This window comes from Triturus cristatus, chromosome 5_2 (assembly GCF_964204655.1).
Source record: "Triturus cristatus chromosome 5_2, aTriCri1.1, whole genome shotgun sequence".
NCBI lineage: Eukaryota > Metazoa > Chordata > Amphibia > Caudata > Salamandridae > Triturus > Triturus cristatus.
In genome coordinates, this window is record NC_140588.1 from 521,140,725 (window position 1) to 521,159,816 (window position 19,092).

Consider the following 19,092-nt stretch of genomic DNA (forward strand, 5'->3'; position numbering starts at 1 on the left):
CGCCGGCTGGGACTCACCCGGTCGGATCTACCCCACACTGAAAGGCTACGGGGTTCCGTGCGAGGTCCAGGAAACCGATGGTGCCGCCGTCCGCGCCTCCCCCGGTCACTGAAGGGAGCGAGTTCGTGCAGGGGGGAAAACGGAGCCGCTGGACCGGCAGTTTCTTCAAAAGGGATGAGACATGCCCCGGAGTCGACCAGGAAGGCTCCGTGCTGTTTGAATCAGAAGACGCCGTCAAAGTTCAAAAAGCGCGAGGAGGGACTCGCTAGGGGAATTACGCACGCCGGCCAGAGCGCGTCGCGTTCTTTTAAGGACGTGGCTCCGCCCATTCTGCTGTGGCCTCATGGGTGTTGTAGGCCAGGCAGGCGCGTTGCGTATGATGGGGGGGGGGCGTGATGCGCGATCCCTGACATACCAACTTCAAGGAACTGTGTTTTTCTCGATAATTCTTGCAAAGTGCATATTTTTAAAGTACTGTTTTTTGGATGTTTGTCATTTTGGTCTTGTTTTGGATATATAAAAATATTGGATATTTTTCTAAACTGGTGAGGTGTCCTTTTGTAATGTTTTCACAGTATTACTGTTTGTTATGTGAAAATGCTTTACACACTGCCTCTGAGATGAGCCGGACTGCTCGTGCCAAGCTACCACTGGGGTGAGCAAGGGTTTTTTAGGAGTGTATCCCCCTTACCCTGACTCGGAAGAAGGGTTCCTACTTGAACAAAGGTGTAAACCCTTGCCAAGTAGAGACCCCCATTTCTAACAGCGCCTGTCAGGCATTTTCGGCTACCAACTCACCAAGGCATTCTACTCCTTCTTTGGTGAGCAAAAAAAGATGGATTGAGGCCCAGATCTCTGTACTGGGGTGAATGTATGACATTGTTCTGCATTCTGTCCATCAACTGTTGTTTTTGCATTTGTCACCCCGAGTGGGACGGGTATGCCCAGACTTGGGTCCCGTGTTCTCCATGCCACTGGAATCAAGCTATCCTGGCTGAAGAGGGGTGAAACCCCAAAACCGTTCCTAGGATGCCTCTTTCCAGTCCAGGGAGGACCTGGCTTGGCAGTTCAGGCTGGACTGTTCCCATGAGGCACAGGGTCAAGACTGATTTGCATATGGCTGGTCCAAACTGGAATGGCATGGTGAGCAAAAAAACGATGGATTTAGGCCCAGAGCTCTGTACTGGGGTGAATGTATGATATTGTTCTGCATTCTGTCCATCAACTGTTGCTTTTGCATTTGTCACCCCGAGTGGGACGGGTATGCCCAGACGTGGGTCCCGTGCTCTCCATGCCACTGGAATCAAGCTATCCTGGCTGAAGAGGGGTGAAACCCCGAAACCGGTCCTAGGATGCTTCTTTCCAGTCAAGGGAGGACCTGGCTTGGCAGTTCGGGCTGGACTGTTCCCAAGATGCACAGGGTCATGACTGATTTGCATATGGCTGGGTCCAAACTGGAATGGCATGGTGAGCAAAAAACGATGGATTTAGGCCCAGATCTCTGTACTGGGGTGAATGTATAACATTGTTCTGCATTCTGTCCATCAACTGTTGTTTTTGCATTTGTCACCCCGAGTGGGTTGGTTATGCCCAGACGTGGGTCCCGTGTCCTCCATGCCACTGGAATCAAGCTATCCTGGCTGAAGAGCGGTGAAACCCTGGAACTGGTCCTAGGATGCTTGTTTCCAGTCCAGGGAGGGCCTGGCTTGGCAGTTCGGGCTGGACTGTTCCCATGAGGCACTGTCCATCAACTGTTGTTTTTGCAGCTGTAACAAGAAGTCAGCCAACTGGCTCTTGGAGGTATTTATTATGTCCGAGGCACGGGATGACTATTTCTCAAGCAGGGCACCACAGACACAGTCCTCACTTTGCTAGCTCAAGGAGCAGCAAGTGCAGTCCAGTCTTGGAGAAGTCTCTCTTTGCTTGATCCAGAGAACAGCAGGAAAGTCCTTCTTTGGTCCACTCTTCAGTACAGATGCGATCTGAGGTCTGGGAGCCAGGGTTGCTACTTTTATGCCCACTTTGTACCCTAGGGGGATGCGTCAAATACTTGCCAAAGGACTACAAGTTCTAATCCCATCTAGTATGACTTCCTGTAATGTGTGACATCTAGTTATCTCAGATTGCACTATTCTGCCCACTCCTGACATGGTAGAACCATTCTCTTGATGGTTGAAGGTCCCTAGCCCATCGCTAAGGTGTGGCTGCCTGAAGGCTACACACCCATGGAAAAAATGGTTTGGCAATGGCTTCTTCCTCTCTGACTCCGATGTCAGCTTGTGCAAGAACAAAAGAGCAGCCCCTCTTGTGTGTATCTGCCATTTGCCCTTCAAAGGCCCTTTGTCAATTCAAATGTTAGTACTGCTGAGTTGTAAGCTTTTAACCCTGTACTCAGCAATATGGCTACTAGCCTTTCCTCAGTAAAAACAACAATGCAGGGCTTTTACTGTTGGGGCATGTAAGGTTAAGAACTACATGTCCAAACTTTTAATATAATGCACCCTGCCTTTAGGGCTCAGTAGGCCTGCCTTAGGGTTGACTTATAAATATTAAAAAGAAGGTTTGGGATTTGCCATTAAATCAAGTTAGCAGTTAAAAACTGCTCTGCTAGCCAGCATTGGTAGGCTGGGAGTATCACTTTGCTTTGTCACACTCGTGGTGGCACAATAAGTGCTGCAGTCCATGAGACACACCTTAACTTACTTGCCCTGGGTACCCCTGGTACCATATACTGAAGACGTATGAATAAGTTAACTTATGCCATTTGTGGATGACCAATCAGTTATATACCTTGTAAGGGTCATAGCAATGGCACTGAGTTCTGGTTAGCAGGTTTCAGTGCACATTAGAGTAAAAAAAAAACTGCAGCATCAGTTCACAAACGTGGTGGTGATCATGCAAAAAGAGGCATTTCCTCACAAAATGCTTGTAAACATGGGAATATATTTTGGCAGAAAAAATTGCTATGAAGCTGTGCTTGTTAGATGGTATTCAATGAAAGTGCAGCCCACAAAGGAATCACTGGCACAATATCAATCACAACAATATCGAGATGCAGAAATATTGTGTAAATAATATAGATTATAAAAATATATTTTCCCTCTACTTAGAATGGTAAGTACAATTATATAAAAAAAAATTGATTCACACTAATGTTGTTAAAATACCTACAAACCATCGATTTTTAGTTCACATAATGCTTAAAATAGTAAATCTGAAATATTTAAATATAAACATTCATTTAATGCAAATTAAACAAATAATATTTAATTATATATATATATACACACACACACATATATATATATATACACACACACACATATATAAATATATACTTTTATAAATATACACATATATGTGTATTTTTACATATACATATATAATGCAACATTATTATAAAAAAGATATATTATACATTCCATTACACTTTTGTGCTATTGTTCCCAGAAAAGGAGGCGAGCTGCCATGTCTATGGAATTGGTCATTCTCTGGGTTTAGCTCAGGTAAGTCCACAGCATTCTGGATTAAACTCTGGAATGACTTTTCAAATTCCCTTCATAAGTGGCAGGAGTGGATAGATTTTTAGAAAATCCTTAAAACATGGCTAGTTAGGTTAGAACTTCAGAGCCTCTCATCAATAATTTCCTCTTTTAGAACCAGGACACCTGTTTATATATTTGTTTACACTCTTTAACTACGAGTCCCAGCATGCTCTAAATGATAATTAGGCACTAAGCACAGCCCACTGGGGGTGAAGAGCCAATAAAAATGCTTAAATTAAAAGAGGAGAATATTCTGTGTATTGCTTTGGCGAAAGCAGCCCATGAATAGGAGGTAGTGAACCTCGAAACGCGTCAGGCCATCATTATTCTAGAAATGCTGTGCCAAATTGAAGTTTTAACCCGGATGGGAGGCAGGCTGCAGAGTGCGTTCTCAAAAGCTCTTGGGCATTGTTTGAAAACTCTATAACATATATACATAACATTCCATAATATCCAGCCCTGCAAGGTTCTTCTGAGCGCTGCTAGTAGTACCCTGTTTCCCTCACATTAAATAGACATAAACACACACCTATGCATTGCCACTGCACCTCAAGTTCAGAAACAAGATTTTACAAAGTATCCACAAAGTAAATAAAACCTATTTCCTGTTTGCTTACAGAGGTCTTAAATAATACAATTGCATGAGTTTATAATATTCATAGGTGCCTTATAGTATTAGAGGGCTATCTTATGAGTTAATGGACCACTCAAACAACAAATTACCACACACCATGTTAATATCGCTTTGCAGAAACATAGCTGCCAAGAGGCCCCCATGACATAAGTGACATCTTCAGCCAGTTATATATTTTCTTTACCAGCACATTGCTTGTTGGGATTTATGGGCCCTCACTTCCAATGTTAAAAGTGAAACTCTAACTCCAAGAATGCAGCATTCTCCTGCCTTAAAAATCAGAACAGAATGGAGGTGTAAATCATGAAATAAGGTTACTTGACTGCTGTGCAGACAAAGTTTGCTAGCTAAAATGACTGAACACACTTAAGAGCAGCTTCTGAACAGTTGAGGCATGCACAGAATGAAGAGTTAGGATTGACATGCACTCTAAGAGATGTCATTTGTTTATGAATCAATTACATCCTACAAACATACATAAACCCTGACATTAAGCACAAAACATGCAAAGTTTTGGGGAGAGCTAAATCACTATTCACCAGTAATTACATGTTATCTTCATTATCATTCATATCAAAAACAGAACAGGACAAGAAACATACAATTGTAAGGGGGATTTCTAAAAAGTCCAAATGAATGAATGTTGTGCAGGCGTAGTTTCTGAAATCTGCAAATCTGCTTAATCAGTAGTGAGAATGTTTCCTTCTCATTAATAATAGATTTCCTTCATTTTAACAAAGGTGTGATTATATATAAATATTTAATATAGATAAGTTCCAAAATGTTCCTCAATATATTGTCCAACACATCTGGATCTAAATACTCCCTTTCACAAATATTATATATTTCTTAAGTTCCAGTTGTATAGATTACAGCTAGCCAACATTTGTTTTGTGTGAATGCTTCCCCACTTCTTAATGGATACAGAATATAATAACATGATCAGAAGGAGTGAACACAATCAATACTTTCTACATATGTTTATGATCCCAGCCTTTGCCAGACTAGCGGTGGCTCAGCGGAAACAGATTCCTCTGGATCTTCTAGATCTATCCGCAGCTTTTGATATGGTCTTGCATTATTCTTTTGCAGCATCTCGGTGCTGTGGGTGTGGGTGGTTCAGCCTTGGTGTGGCTTTCTTTCTTAATTGCAGAGAGGTCCCACACTGTTTAATGTGTATATGACTCCTCGGCGACTCTGATTGAATCATCTGGCATACACATTTTCTCATAAGCTGACAATAAGTAACTCCTTCTTTCATTAAACCATAAATCTCCCAGTGCTATGAGCAGTTTCAAGGCATGTCTGACAGCCGTTTTTCAATGGATGTGTGATAGAAGCCTCAAATGCAATGCATGATAGGCCACAATTTTGCTTTTTGGGCCCCCCCTGACCTGGGACAATGTCCTTTGGACACAGTATGCTCCTCCTCTACCTCCCCAGCAACGGTAGCATGCAATTTGGGGATGACGTTTGATAACTCTGTGTCTTTTGTTCCTAAGGTTGCCGGTGCCGGGGTAGTAGGTACCTTCTTTGGCTCGTTAAAAATGATAAATAAAATCCATTCCTGTTTTTGCCCCCCCCCCTCTTATGCAGCAAAAACAGTGATTCAGGCTCTCATCACTTCGCGATTGGACTACACCAACTCATTCTATGGGGGTTGTCTGAGGAGATTGCAACTAGTGCAGAATGCTGCTGCCAGACCTTTGGTTGCAGCTCCCCAGTAGACTTCACAGTCAGCCCACTTAAAACATTTACATTGGTTTCCTTTGAAAGAACACATCAGGTTCAAAAGCTTAGTTCCTACTCACTGAGCTTTCCATCATAAGGGCCCTCAGTATCTGTTCAACAGATCAACCAATGTTAAGTTATGTAATTTTACAGTTTCTTGTAGGGCGCATGGCTACCCAGAATGGGATTCCCGATGCTTTGACAGGGATCATGAGATGAGTTACGTGCTAATTACACAAAGAGGTGAGTCTTAAACTACTTTCTAAAGCTGAGCAAATTGCTGTTGGCTCTCAGGTGAACAGGAAGGAAGTTCCCCAGCTTGGACACTAAATATGCAAATGGTCGCCCTCCACTTCTCACCCTTTTGAATCTGGGCATAGCTAAGAAGAAGAGGTTATTCAATTGTATCTCTCTTGAGAGTAGATCACTTTGGTCCTCCAATTCTCTGTTGGTGGTCATCCCTCAGTTTAGTAGGAAGAAATGAGGTGTCAACTCTTATTCCTGCTTGGCCACCAATGAATGGAACACTCTTCCACTACATGCCACTGTGGTCATTTTGCTCTTTTGAAAACCTTTCAATACTTTTTGGGTCTGCTTATTAATGCCTCTATTTTTAGGTCTAGATTTCACTAATGGTGCTGGTGAACTCTCTGGAGTAATTGCCTTAATAAAAATCATAATAATGTTTACAAAGAATTTTTCCATCATTTACTAAATAATTCAATAAGGAAAACATTAGTGGTGTGTGGTAAATTCTGCTCAGCCGTCAGAGTTCATGGAGTTTTGCTTCTCCGCACTCTGCTTGGAGCGTGGAGTTCGACAAAAAAACTCTGTCAACCTCAGGCAGAGTGGAGTTCAGTTTACCAGTGCGTTCACCATGACTGCACTTTTAATTAACTAGTTGCAAATTACAGCAAGCCTGCTAAACATATTGGACCTATTTACGAGTCTGGCGGTCTTTGGACTGCCAGACTCCTGGTTGTCCTGACTGGGACTGCAGACTCTGCCAGCGGTCGCCCAGTGGTCTTGAGGTAGTAATATGATTGGCAGGATTGCCGCAGTCCTGCCAAGCACAACACGACTTTCCTCTCCCCCACTGATTTAATGGAGGTCTTTCCTCCATTAAAAGAGTGGCAGTGAGGAAAGAAAGGGGGCCCTATAGGGCCTGCTTGTGCCTCACTCCATGTGGATGCACACAGGTGAGCACAACATTTGACCCCTGTGTGCATGCACCCCCACTTCCAGCACGGCCTGGACTTCACAGTCCATGTAATGCTGGAACTTCCTTTGATGTTCCCATTGCGGTGCCTATTTTATAGGCACCACTGTGGGAACGTCAAAAGAACCACCCAGCAGTGATCAAAGAAATCATAAAACGGCGGGCGATACTTACGCGGGTTTGGCTGTGAGGAGGCAAAACTCATAATCAGGCGATTAATAGCCAGTGCATGCATTTCCCATGGGGTTCTGGGCTGCTAATCCAGTAATGAAACAGCACCAGCACTTCTCAGCAAAGCTACTATATTTTTAGTTTGACTGTCCCAGGACTGCTGAGAAGTGCTCATGTTTTTAAGAGGCAATACCTCAATTGCACTGCTGGACTTTTAATGTGCTTCACAATATGAGTAGTGATGTTGGGTCAGTCATTTCCTTTGACCAGCTCACAGGGGCCCGAATACAGTGTCCTCTTAGGCTGCCCAAGAGGACTCTGTCACAGTGCCCACCCATGCACCCTAGTTCCTACTGGGGACATTCTTCACGTGCTCATGACTTAAGAAGAAATACCCAATATTGCTATTATGCCGGTACGCTGGGACCCCTTCTACCCAACTAATACACACCAAGGCCTAGACCTTGGTGAGACATTGCCCTTTATGTACAAAGTGTGAGTGAAAGTTACCTGCTGCACTGGCAAGTGTTCATGAACAACCTCCGTGCAAAAGGTTCCATACCGAATAGTCTTCTCAGGTCCAGTTGTAGAAGGAGTTTGATGTCTGTAGAGTCCTGTCCACCCCCGGGACAGGTATGCTTCCACTGTGCCCAAGTAGTTTGCAGGTGTGGTAAGGGCGATTCCTATCGGGGCTGGGCCACTTTGGCTCCAGCCCTAGAGTCGCCCAGTAGTGGCCTGTTCAGTGCCCAGTGATTTTCGGTGCAGTCCGGTGGCAGTAGTGCCCAGTTATGTCAGAGTCTAGTCCTGCTGAAGCAGCGCTCCCTGGAGTGAACAGCAGTACAGTTGCTGCTCTATGGAGGTCTTCTTTGGTGACCCTTTTAATTTGTTAATGAAGCTGTCTTTAGTTTTGGAAAATGCTTTGTGAAGCAGCAACTGTGCCGGTGTGCCCTCAGACTGCTGCAGAAATGGGTTATTGTTTATTAAGGGGGAAGTCAGGAAACACACTAGTCTATCTGTGGAGGGAACTACGCAGGTGCACCATTAATGTGACACTGGCTGAAGAATGGGAAAAGCTACACACTGCGATCTCCAGCTGAGTGGATTAATTAGTTGTAATAAGGGGAACATTAAAAAAAACGAATTTCCTTTTTTTGTATCCAACAAACAGCTTTGTCATGGCCATGTCTGAGGCATGAATCATAGGTGTGAATCACATCGGCCCACCTTCTAAGTTCCTGGGCACACCCTGTGTCACCTAATGGCTGCCTGTCCACCCCCCTACTACGCTACTACCTTGTGGTGCTCTTCTGTGGCACTCTGGGTGCAAATGGTAGGAGTCTAGGTTCTGATGAGAAAGAGGTGACCCTGCTGCTGTGGAAGGTGCTTGACCTTGCCAACAACAAATTAGGTGCCTGCTGCTTTCACTGCTAGCCTCGATTATGGAGAAACCCACAAGAAAAGCATGCCCTTGTTCAAAGTAATTGAGAGAGTTACGGATCAAATGTTGGGAATTTACACTTCACTTTTGCATTTTTGGACTGGTGTCCCTCAACTCACTTTCAGATGGTAAACACCCTGGTGCATTAAAGGCTAACATGAAATAAAGCAGGACTTGAATCGCTGTCCACTCGCAGAACTCTGTGGAATCCCACAGAGTTTTTTAGGAACTCTGCGGAATTCCACAGAGTTTCACTACGCCCAGGCCTAGTAAACTTCTCAAAAACACAGGGAAACAACTGCATTTGTAATTCAAAGCAAAGATAATTGTAAGTGAGTTATATATGGCAACCAATTTGTAAATCACAGTTCCTAGTGGATGAAACCTTTATCTTATATATTTCCGATCACTTGAATTGAATCCGGTAGTTTTTAAAATTTATATTGACTCATATGATTGGGACCACCTTATCAGGGACATGGATTTGGGCAAATACTCTCATGGATCTAATTGTACTTCATATTATGCTTAATCTATAAAATATTTCTATTATGCCAAAACCATCATGCAATCACCGCTATTCATGGAAATAGACTTTACATCATTACTTGTAATGAGTGGAGCCATTGTCAAATAATTTGTTGATTGTGTTGGGTCCCTTACACGTAAATACACAAAATCTAAAACATAATACTGTGAATCTATTCCTAATGTTCCTAAAGAGCATTTCCTGATTTTTGAGTATATCTAAAGAAAACTGACTTGGGCAGATGCTTACCTCCGAGTGAGAAATTTTCCAAGCTCATAGGAAAAATCAAACAGTGTTTCCAATGGAACAATAATCCCAGAGTTGAATAATAAGCAAAGAAAAGTCTCTAAAGAAATAATAAGGGGAAATAATGAGGAAGATGCAATGAAGAACTGCAAGGTTTTCATAAACAATCATTTGAATATCTAAAGAATCTAGTAAATATCTTTCAATGAGGAAGGGTAATCCTAAACACTCACCATAGTTATAGAAGGCTGATTGCTAGATTAAAGCTACAATGTTTACAAACACCCATCAGTCACATGAAGGAAAATAAGAAACATTGTATCATACCTGGCTGGAACAACTCAAAATTACACAGACCATCTGCAAAAAGTGAAACGTCTTAAGCAGCAAATAATTCATTTGGTGGCAAATATTGGTATTCTGCCAAAATAATGTTTAAAAATATTGTGATGTAAAAAATCTCATTGTAAAAATTACAGATGGCAGGGCTATCAATGTTTGAATTTTTACATGTTTACATTTTAAAAAAAAATAATATTCTTCAATTATTGAATTTTGATTGTATAAGTATTATTAGTTCTTAGTATTTTCAGTATAAGTATGTTTTGTGTGTGTTTTTATATTTGGAACTTTAAAGATTTTTTTATGTCAATTATTTTATGGTGGGTCATTGGGTCTGTAGGGGAATATGGTGTGAAGTTTTTTTTTAAACATTCTTATTTTCATTGAGTTTATTTTTTATGAGTTGCAATTTATAAATTTGATTATTAATTGTATAAGTAATTTATTAAACATTAAAACTATACATTAAAATATGGTAATACATTTGTATTTGTTAGTTGGCTAATTAGGTATTTGATTGTGTTAATTATTTATTTGTTTTCATTTAAATAGGATATTAATGCATTTTTATCATTTTCAAAGTTTTATGGTTAATAATTAATTTTATTGTATTTTAAATAACTTGTTTTGAGTGCTTCTTCTGTTATTAATGTTTCATCTATTTTTGTGGGGGTGTCGCCTGGATGGTTTACGCACTTGCTTAGGGCTCTGCTATATTGGACCCAAATCTGCCTAATTTATGCGGCAACAGGCAACATCACCTGCCAGAATTCGAAGGAGAAACTGTGCTGAGCGGGGCAGCTCCAGAAGACAATTAGTGTTTTGTTGAAGTGACCCCCCACAGAGAGAGGATGAGCTGCGAGAGACTACAGCCTATCATGCTCCAGCAGCGGTCGACTGGAACACTGAAATAGATCTGCCTCACCCCCTTCTTCCGGGAGGCTTGCAACAGGCCCGGGTTTGCTTGACAAGGTCACGATGATGAATATCTGCAGAGCTTCCGGGCTGGCTCCTGAAATGGGAGTTTGTGTGAGTGTGCGGTCTGGCGAGAGCTCAAGCTGACAGCGATGAGGTAGCTGGTGTGGCGGCCCATCCTACTCGTAGTTCTGTGGTGGGCCAGGCTGACCTACGGACACTTTTCTCTCTCTCACTGTTGCAGGGCTGAGCAGTGAGCCCTGCCCTGGCAAGAAAGAGTTATTTGGTCACAGCATGAACTGGAGTGCTGGGAGGTGGGCCGGATGAATCAGGGGCTGAGACCAGAGCGGTGAATGCAAGATGGTGACAGGGCTCTGGGGCTGATGAGGTGGGGGCTCCGAAGAAGCAGAGTCCCAGACACCCGCAGCAACAGAGGGGAGAGGATTAAGGATACCGTAACCTGCAAGGGCTTAGCCTGCATTGCCCCCTTACTTCGACTGGAAAATGAGTGTACAGGGTGATATAACAGACATACCATAAGGCTGCTTGTGCCCCCCTTCGCCCCCCCCTTGGGTGGAGCAGATAGTGTTCTGAGATGGGTGGCTACTGTGGTTGTTGTCACTGAGGAAGAGCCGGACACACCTGGTGGGTTCAGAAGCTTGGAGGGTGAACCCACCTCCCCATCAGTGTGAAGTGGGAACTGCAGCTGCAACAAGTTGTTGCCATGAAACAAAGTCCATTAAAAAAAAAGTTTTGCACACCCTCTGGTGCCCTTCATCCTTGGGGAGCTGTAGAGCACATTATACACCCTGCGGATGCTCATGCCTCCTCAGCCTATGCACGGTCAGGAGGTATAAATGGGTATGATGTTCCTTTGTTTTTGATACTTACATTCTGCCAGCCTAAGGCACATTCTATGCTTTTATTGAAACTCCAAACATTTCCAGGAATGGTACAACAAAAAAGTCTAAAGCCTTAAAGTGCGGCACAGACATTGGAGGGAGCAGCTAGCGACTGCTTATGTTTTACTCTTGGCACTCCCGGCTCTGCCTCAATAAGGGTCTGGATCCATGGCCATGAAATTGGATACCATTCTGCAAGCCACTACAGACACCAGGTTTGAAGTCAGGGGCATAGTGACCCTGGAGATGGGGCACCAAAGGGAGGATCAATGTACACTTTCAGACAGGGTAAAACACACAAAGTCTGATGTACAAGATTTGCAAACTCAAGCTCTAAGCACCCTAATGAAAACTCCAGCCAACACAGTCAAACTTCTGAAGGGGAAGCTGGATGATCTGGAGAGCTGATCTAGGCACGACAACATCAGAATCATAGGCTTCCTAGAAGGTGCAGAGGGCAACAACCCTATTGCCTTCTTTGAAAATTGGCTCTCTATGTGTGTTGTGTCAAATGGACTATTCACTCACCTCATTGTGGAGAGGCCCTCAGAGTTCCGGCCAGACTGCCCACAACTGAAAGTCCGCTTAGACCAGTGAAGGCCAGATTTCACAATTTCAGGTACAAAACTGAATTTCTGCTAGCAGCCAGACAACTGGGATGGATATCTTTGAGAATGCGCAGATTTTTCTCTTCCCAGATCACAGTGTCGCATTGCAGCATAAGAGGACGTCTTTCATGGGGTAAAACATAAGCTGCGGGAGGCTGGCCTTAAGTACGCATTACTGTTCTCTACACTGTAAAAGTGCTAGATAATGAGAAATCCTACTATTTAATGGAGTGGGATGCCTGAGGCTGGGTCTAGCAACACAGGTACAACTCACTGGAGAAAAGGAACACCCCTGTGTGAAAACAGAACCAGGGGCACTCATGTCCTAGATGTGTGACGCAACTCCAGCCTAGGCGCACCAGGAGAGGAACCTGACCCCAGTGACAGCACTTCGCCTGCATGTGCCTGGAAAGACTGACTCTGCGGAGTGCTCGGATGATGATGATGATGCAGCTTCAGATTTTAAGCAGTCAAATGTTGCTCTACCGCCCTGGAGTTTGAGAGTTGGGAAGTGTATATTGCCAAGCTTCTTGTGCATCATGCTAGTTGGGGTGCCTCATGTGGTTTGGCCCATGTGGTGCTGAATTCAATTTGTCGTTACTTCCTATGACCTTCATACACTGCTGACCTGGAACATTTGTGGTTTCACCACTGCATGGAGGCAGTACTCTATATTGCAGTATAGCAAGAGACGCGGAGCACACATAATTTTTTGCAAGAAGCTCACCTTGCCGGGGGGAAGGTACAAAACGAAAAAAATGTTAGAGGGGCAGTGTTATGCCAACGGCTGCTCTGGATACGCGTGGAGTACTCATATGGATTCAACCGGTAGTGCCATACTGTCAGGTTGCAATGGCGAAGGACCCAGAGGGAAGGTATAGTCTGGTTGAGGGAATCTTAGACGACTTTGCAGTATTATTGTGTAGTGTTTACTTGTTGAATACTGGGCAATCACAGTTTTCAGCTGCACTGTCAGCCAAATTATTGAGATGATCCCACCTACCCTGGATATTAGGGGGGGAGTTAACAATGTATTGTATACTGCATTATATCACTCACACCCCTCCCCCTTTGTACTCTACCACTGCAATATATTTCATGCAATAGACCACTCAATGGTCATTGGCTGATAGCTGGAGAGTGCTGCACCCAGACATTAGATAATATTTATTTTATTCCCCTCTCACGATTTACATGTCAGTCTTGATCATTTCCTATGCTACCTGGCCACACAACCGGCATTGGAGAATCTAGTGTTTCACACTGCAATGCATGATGCACTTACAACTTACTTCCCTGAAAACACGTACATGGTTTCTACATGGCTGGTGTAATGGAATGTATTGGTGTAATGGAGTGTGATGAAAGCGGTACTCAGGGGTCATTATATACATACGGTCATTGGTGCACAAGGAACCCTAAGTCAGGAACTGGACTTAGAGAGGCACCTGCAAGGTCTTGAAGTTAAAGCCATTGCAGATGTTGTGGGTCCTACCACATTACAAGAGGTGTGTGACTGACATGCTTCCTTCTTGATTCCTTACGATGTCTGGATTATAAAGAATTCCAAGCAAAAACTCATATACTCACAGGGAGATATCCATAGGCTTTCATCACTCATAATTTAGGCTCCCTGTTTTCCGTTTTTACGAATTCTTACAGATAAATACAGACATAAATCAGGGTGTTTTCTGTCTGCATTGTTTTTTTAACGGTGGATAAATACAGAAAATTGTGCTTCTTTAAGTGAACTTCCATGCTGTTTTTCATGAATTATAGCCCAACAGCTGAGCAGATAGATAGCATGGAAAATGAAAAAAACAGAATGAAATGTCTATAAATAATAGCATATGTCAACATACATTTGTGGTATAATGCTAATATTTACCAGCGGCTGTATTGTTATGTAATATTTGGTAGCTTAAATAGCGGAAACACGACAGACATCAAAGTATGACTGCACGTTGATCAGTTAAATTCATATGAAAATTTACATTTTTACAAATTAATTTTTACCAAAACACAAAATAAATATGGATAAATACAGATAAAATGGCCCAAAAATAAATAAGGATAAATACAGACGGAAATATATATAAAAAAAAGACCATAAAATTGGCAGCCCTACTCATAATCAATCTCTCTATTGCCCCAGGTATGACCTTCAATGCCCAGGGCCCAACCACTATCTGTCTGATATTGAGCTCCCAACTGCAACAGCAGGGCAGGGAATAGTCTTGAATGCTCTGATAACAGAACAGGAGATTAGGTGTGTCATCCGAGACTGTCATCCGGGACTCTCCATGTGCAAGACTCCTGGACTTGATGGCCTCATCAAATTCTTTAAGACACGCGCTGATTTACTGATCCCCCAAGCTGGCTGAATTATACTCTTTGGCACTTGATGTGGGGATCCTGCCAAACTCTATGTGGGAAGCCCTGCTGGTTTCCCTCCCAAGTTCTGTTGGAAGTTGCCTCCTGTTGCGTTGGCTTTGATGGGATGCAACTATAAAATGCTCAGCAACAGTCTTGAAACCCAGATGCTGGAATGTATGCCACATCTTGTCCATGATGACCAGAATGGGTTCATACCAGGTAGGTCTACCGCCCTCAACCATAGGTGCTTACATAGGATCCTAGAGGAAGCTCCACACCAGTGGTGTTGCTCTGCCTGCCTAGTTTTGGATCTTGGGAAAGTGTTTGATATGTTGGACTGGGATATTATGTTTGCAGTCCTCGGGCGCGTGGACATGGGAGATAAGATGATGCGTTTGGTCAAACTACTCCAACCCGGATCGGTAACCAGGATTGGTCAGTTGATATTTGCTCCATTTCTGGTGGGCCAATTTACGTGCCAAGTCTATCCATTGTCACCTTTGCTCTCCACTCTGTCTATCAAACCCCCGGCTCAGTGGCTGCACCACTCTGGAGGGGCTTGGGAAATGTAGTTGCAAGTAGCAACTCATGTGGTATCATCGTATGCCAACAAAAAAATCAGAATAATCCAGATATCAGAGATGGTGTGGTACCTTTAAGGTTGCCTAAAACCTGAGGGTTAATTGGTGAAAAACCTACTTGTTCTCGCTGCGTCAGGGTGGCCCGGCTCAACACATAATTGGTTTCTGGATCCAGTGGAAACCTCAAACTTTCCGTCTTCAAATCGTATTTTGGAAATTAGTCCCTCTCACTGTACAGGGCTGGGTCACGCTGTGCAAGATGGTGATGCTCCCAAGGTTATTATAATTTTTCATCAACCTACCCAGCCTAATCCCTCATACAGTGTTCTGAATGTTGGATGGAATGCTAGGCAATCTGATATGAAATGCCGGCAGACGCAGAGTGACTCAAATAAGATATTAAAAAAAATGTTGTTTGCATTAGTGGTTGTTGGAATTTTCATGTAATTGAGTGGGAAGAGTTGACATCTATTTTTCAAAATTTTTAAATGATATGAATTTTTAATAAATGTAATGTAATATGTATACAATTTGTTTTTGTGGGTGTTGGAATTTTCCTTCGGAGTAGGAAGTATTTTAAATTTATTTTTCAAAACTTTTACATGATATCCTTTTTCAATATAATTTAATGTATAATAGATATCAATGTTCTGGTTTTATTTTTTAATTTGTTTATACAAATTGTATAAGGTAATGTTTTGTATGTGCATGGAAATATATTTAATTTGTTCTTTGTTTTATTTGTAATTTATTTTGTAATAATTTAGCATGAGGATAATTAAAACAGAGCTTTCTAAAATGAACCATTTTCCCTACTTTTGCTTATGATGGAGAGGGGGTAGCTAATCTGCCCTCTCCAAAGTCAAGCATGTTTCCTGTATTTGCTTAGGATGGAGTGAGAATAGTAGTTCAGAACCCTCCAAAGTCCAACACTTCCCAATACTGTTTCTTAAAACAGACTCGTAATAGTGAATCTTACCCCTCCAAAGTCCAACACTTTCCCCACTTTTGATTATGTTGGAGTGAGAATAGTACATCTGTCCCTTCAATGTTTAACACTTTTTCCTACTGTTGCTCAATTTGAAGTCTGTATAGTACATCAGACTCCTCCAATGTCCGATACTTCCCATACTCTTGGTTACATCAGACTGGTAATAGTATATCTTACCCCTCCAAAGTCCAGCACATTCCCCACTATTGTTTTTGTTGGATGAGAATAATACATTTGCTTTCAGTGTCCAACACTAGTGTTGCTCAGGTTGGAGTGGGAATAGTAAATCTGACCCCTGCAAAAGTCTAACACTTTCACTACTGTTGCCTACACTAGAGTGAGAATAGTAAATCTACCCCCCCACCAGTGTCCACTCTTTGCCTACTGTTGCTTACCTATTAAGTGTTGCAGTACTTTAATTGTCCAGCACTTTCCTAATTGGCTCCTGAATGAAAAAGACAGAGGGCCTGATTACGATCTTGATGGTCAGGGTTACTCTGTCACAAGCGTGAGGCATATCCCATCTGCCAAATTCCAATTCCATGATTATCCTATGAAACTTGAAATACAGCGGATGAGATATCTGTCACATTTGGGAAGGGATATCCCATCTGCCAAGATTGTAATTAGGCCCAGAGTCTCATTACAGATTTGCAGTTGAACTAATTCTCACTATGGATTTTCAGATGGAAGAGAGTGGCTCTCACAATGCAATAATAAAGCCACAATTGGCTGTCACATAGGAGACAGATGTTTGTCTGCTTTTCTGAGCTGGAACTTGGAAGAGATAGATGTTTACCACAGACAAAAGGATGAGGCTCTGGAATAGAAGAGGCAGACTTTCATCAAGAGCTATGCATGAATGAGGCAGATCCTCATATGGAAAAAAGGCTGACAGAGAAAGGTTACTAAACTTTGGACCGGGTTCCTGAATAATTTCACATGGTCAGACCATGGAAGAGAGCAGGGCAGACTGGCACAAACATAATAGGCTTGGCTTCTATTGCTGGACAGGGAACATTGCTCTTGGTTCACATTACAGTGATTACACGTGCAGTAGGAGCAAGCAAGCTAGGTACTTTCAAACAATGTCACATTCAGTCCTCATCTAAGTCATAAATCCTAGGCAGAAAACTTACATACAGTGGAAGGCAGACAGGAGGAGGTGAGGGAAAAAGAGGCCGCTCAGTTGTAGTAAACTTAGTCGGCTGGTGCAACATGAGTGCTTGGCTGGAAGACCAGATAACTTCACAGAGTGACATTTGTAACAAAACAGCTGCTCGTGAGACGGACAGAAAGAGTCCCAGTTCCATTCCATAAGTGGAGTAGGCACTAACATTACCCATAGGCTAAAATTAACCACTACTCCTCTCCACCCAGGTGTACATACACACACCTTTCTAGTTTATCTGCAAATCCACCCACTATCATAGCCACCCACGGCTTTCTTTTCACAGTGCAGGTTTGAATTCTCAAAACTATGAGTTTGTGGTCTTAATAGAGAAGTCAAGGTAGTAAGGCCATTTTATGGCATAAACAATACAGAAGGCCTGTTCCCAGATATGGAGTTCCATTCATTGACTATGTCAACACTTTATTCTAGTTGTGCCAGCTCCACTCACCTGAAGTACAGGTACTGCAGAAACGAAGAGAGTCCCAATCACCCACCCTGTACCTTGACCCTCCGTTCCCACCAAGACTACAGCACGGGCGGACAATGCACTGGGGAGAAGGTAGGAAGGAAAAGAAAACAAGGATGGCAATGATAACACAGGTCAGTTTCTCTAGGAATAGCCCCAACTGTCAGGCCCACCAATGGACCCCAAGAAGTTATGCTGCAGAGAAAGAAATAACAGACATGACAGAGTATGACCCCAAACAACAAGGAGGTATCCTTTTACATAACAACCCTCCAGTGTACTGGGAAAGTAAGCAAAAAGAAACCAAGGATCATGGGAAACGAGGTAAAAAAGCACCTTGCATATTCAACTGCCAATTACGGATTCCAGGACTCCAGAAGAAGGACGGGAGAATCGATGAGTGCCAACCAGAACTGATTGCTGCTTGGAACCCCAAACAACAAGAAATCTAATCCGTACAGCAGGGAAAATCCGAAACAGCGTCGGTGTCCAGATTCCATCTGGGTCACGAATCGGAAGAGAACCCAAGCGCGGAGAATCATGAAGGTGAATCTCTTATACTTCCCATACCGCCCTCCACACCAACAGCGGCTGTGCAGACCAAGCGAAGGAAAACACTGCAGCGCGCGGAAAGCAAGGGAAAAGAAAGACCCTCCCAAAGACGAGCAAAAACGAAAAGGAAGGAAAAACAATCACCACAAACAGCACAACCCAAGCACACAGGACAAGTAAGGGTAATCAGACTGCAACATCTTGTTCCCCACTGGAAGCGGAGGAAATGAAGTGATGATGGAATGAACTCAAGATGCATAGTGAGGAAATCATTGGAAAACACAGCTGGGACAACTTGGAAGTAAATGTTTACTCCCCATACCAATCAACCCTCCAAGTTTGGGAGGAGACACTCATAAACCTCTTGGACCTTTCAGTTGTGGTCAGGGTCCATAATAGCAATGACACAGGAGGGCATTTCCAGCAGCATGAAAGGTGCTCGTTCGTTAAACATAAATTGCTCACCCTATAGATCTGATGTAATAATTCGAATAATTTTAGGTGGTGCTGTAATGGTAACGTTCTGTACAAATTATTTTTGTGCACAATTTCACACTGTGAGTCCACAGTGAAATAAGTGTGCAAAGTTTGATACTATGCTGTTTCACCATTTTGAAAGACTGCCACCTTGAGGTATCCCCCAGCATGATGGAGAAAATCTAAAAGGGTCAA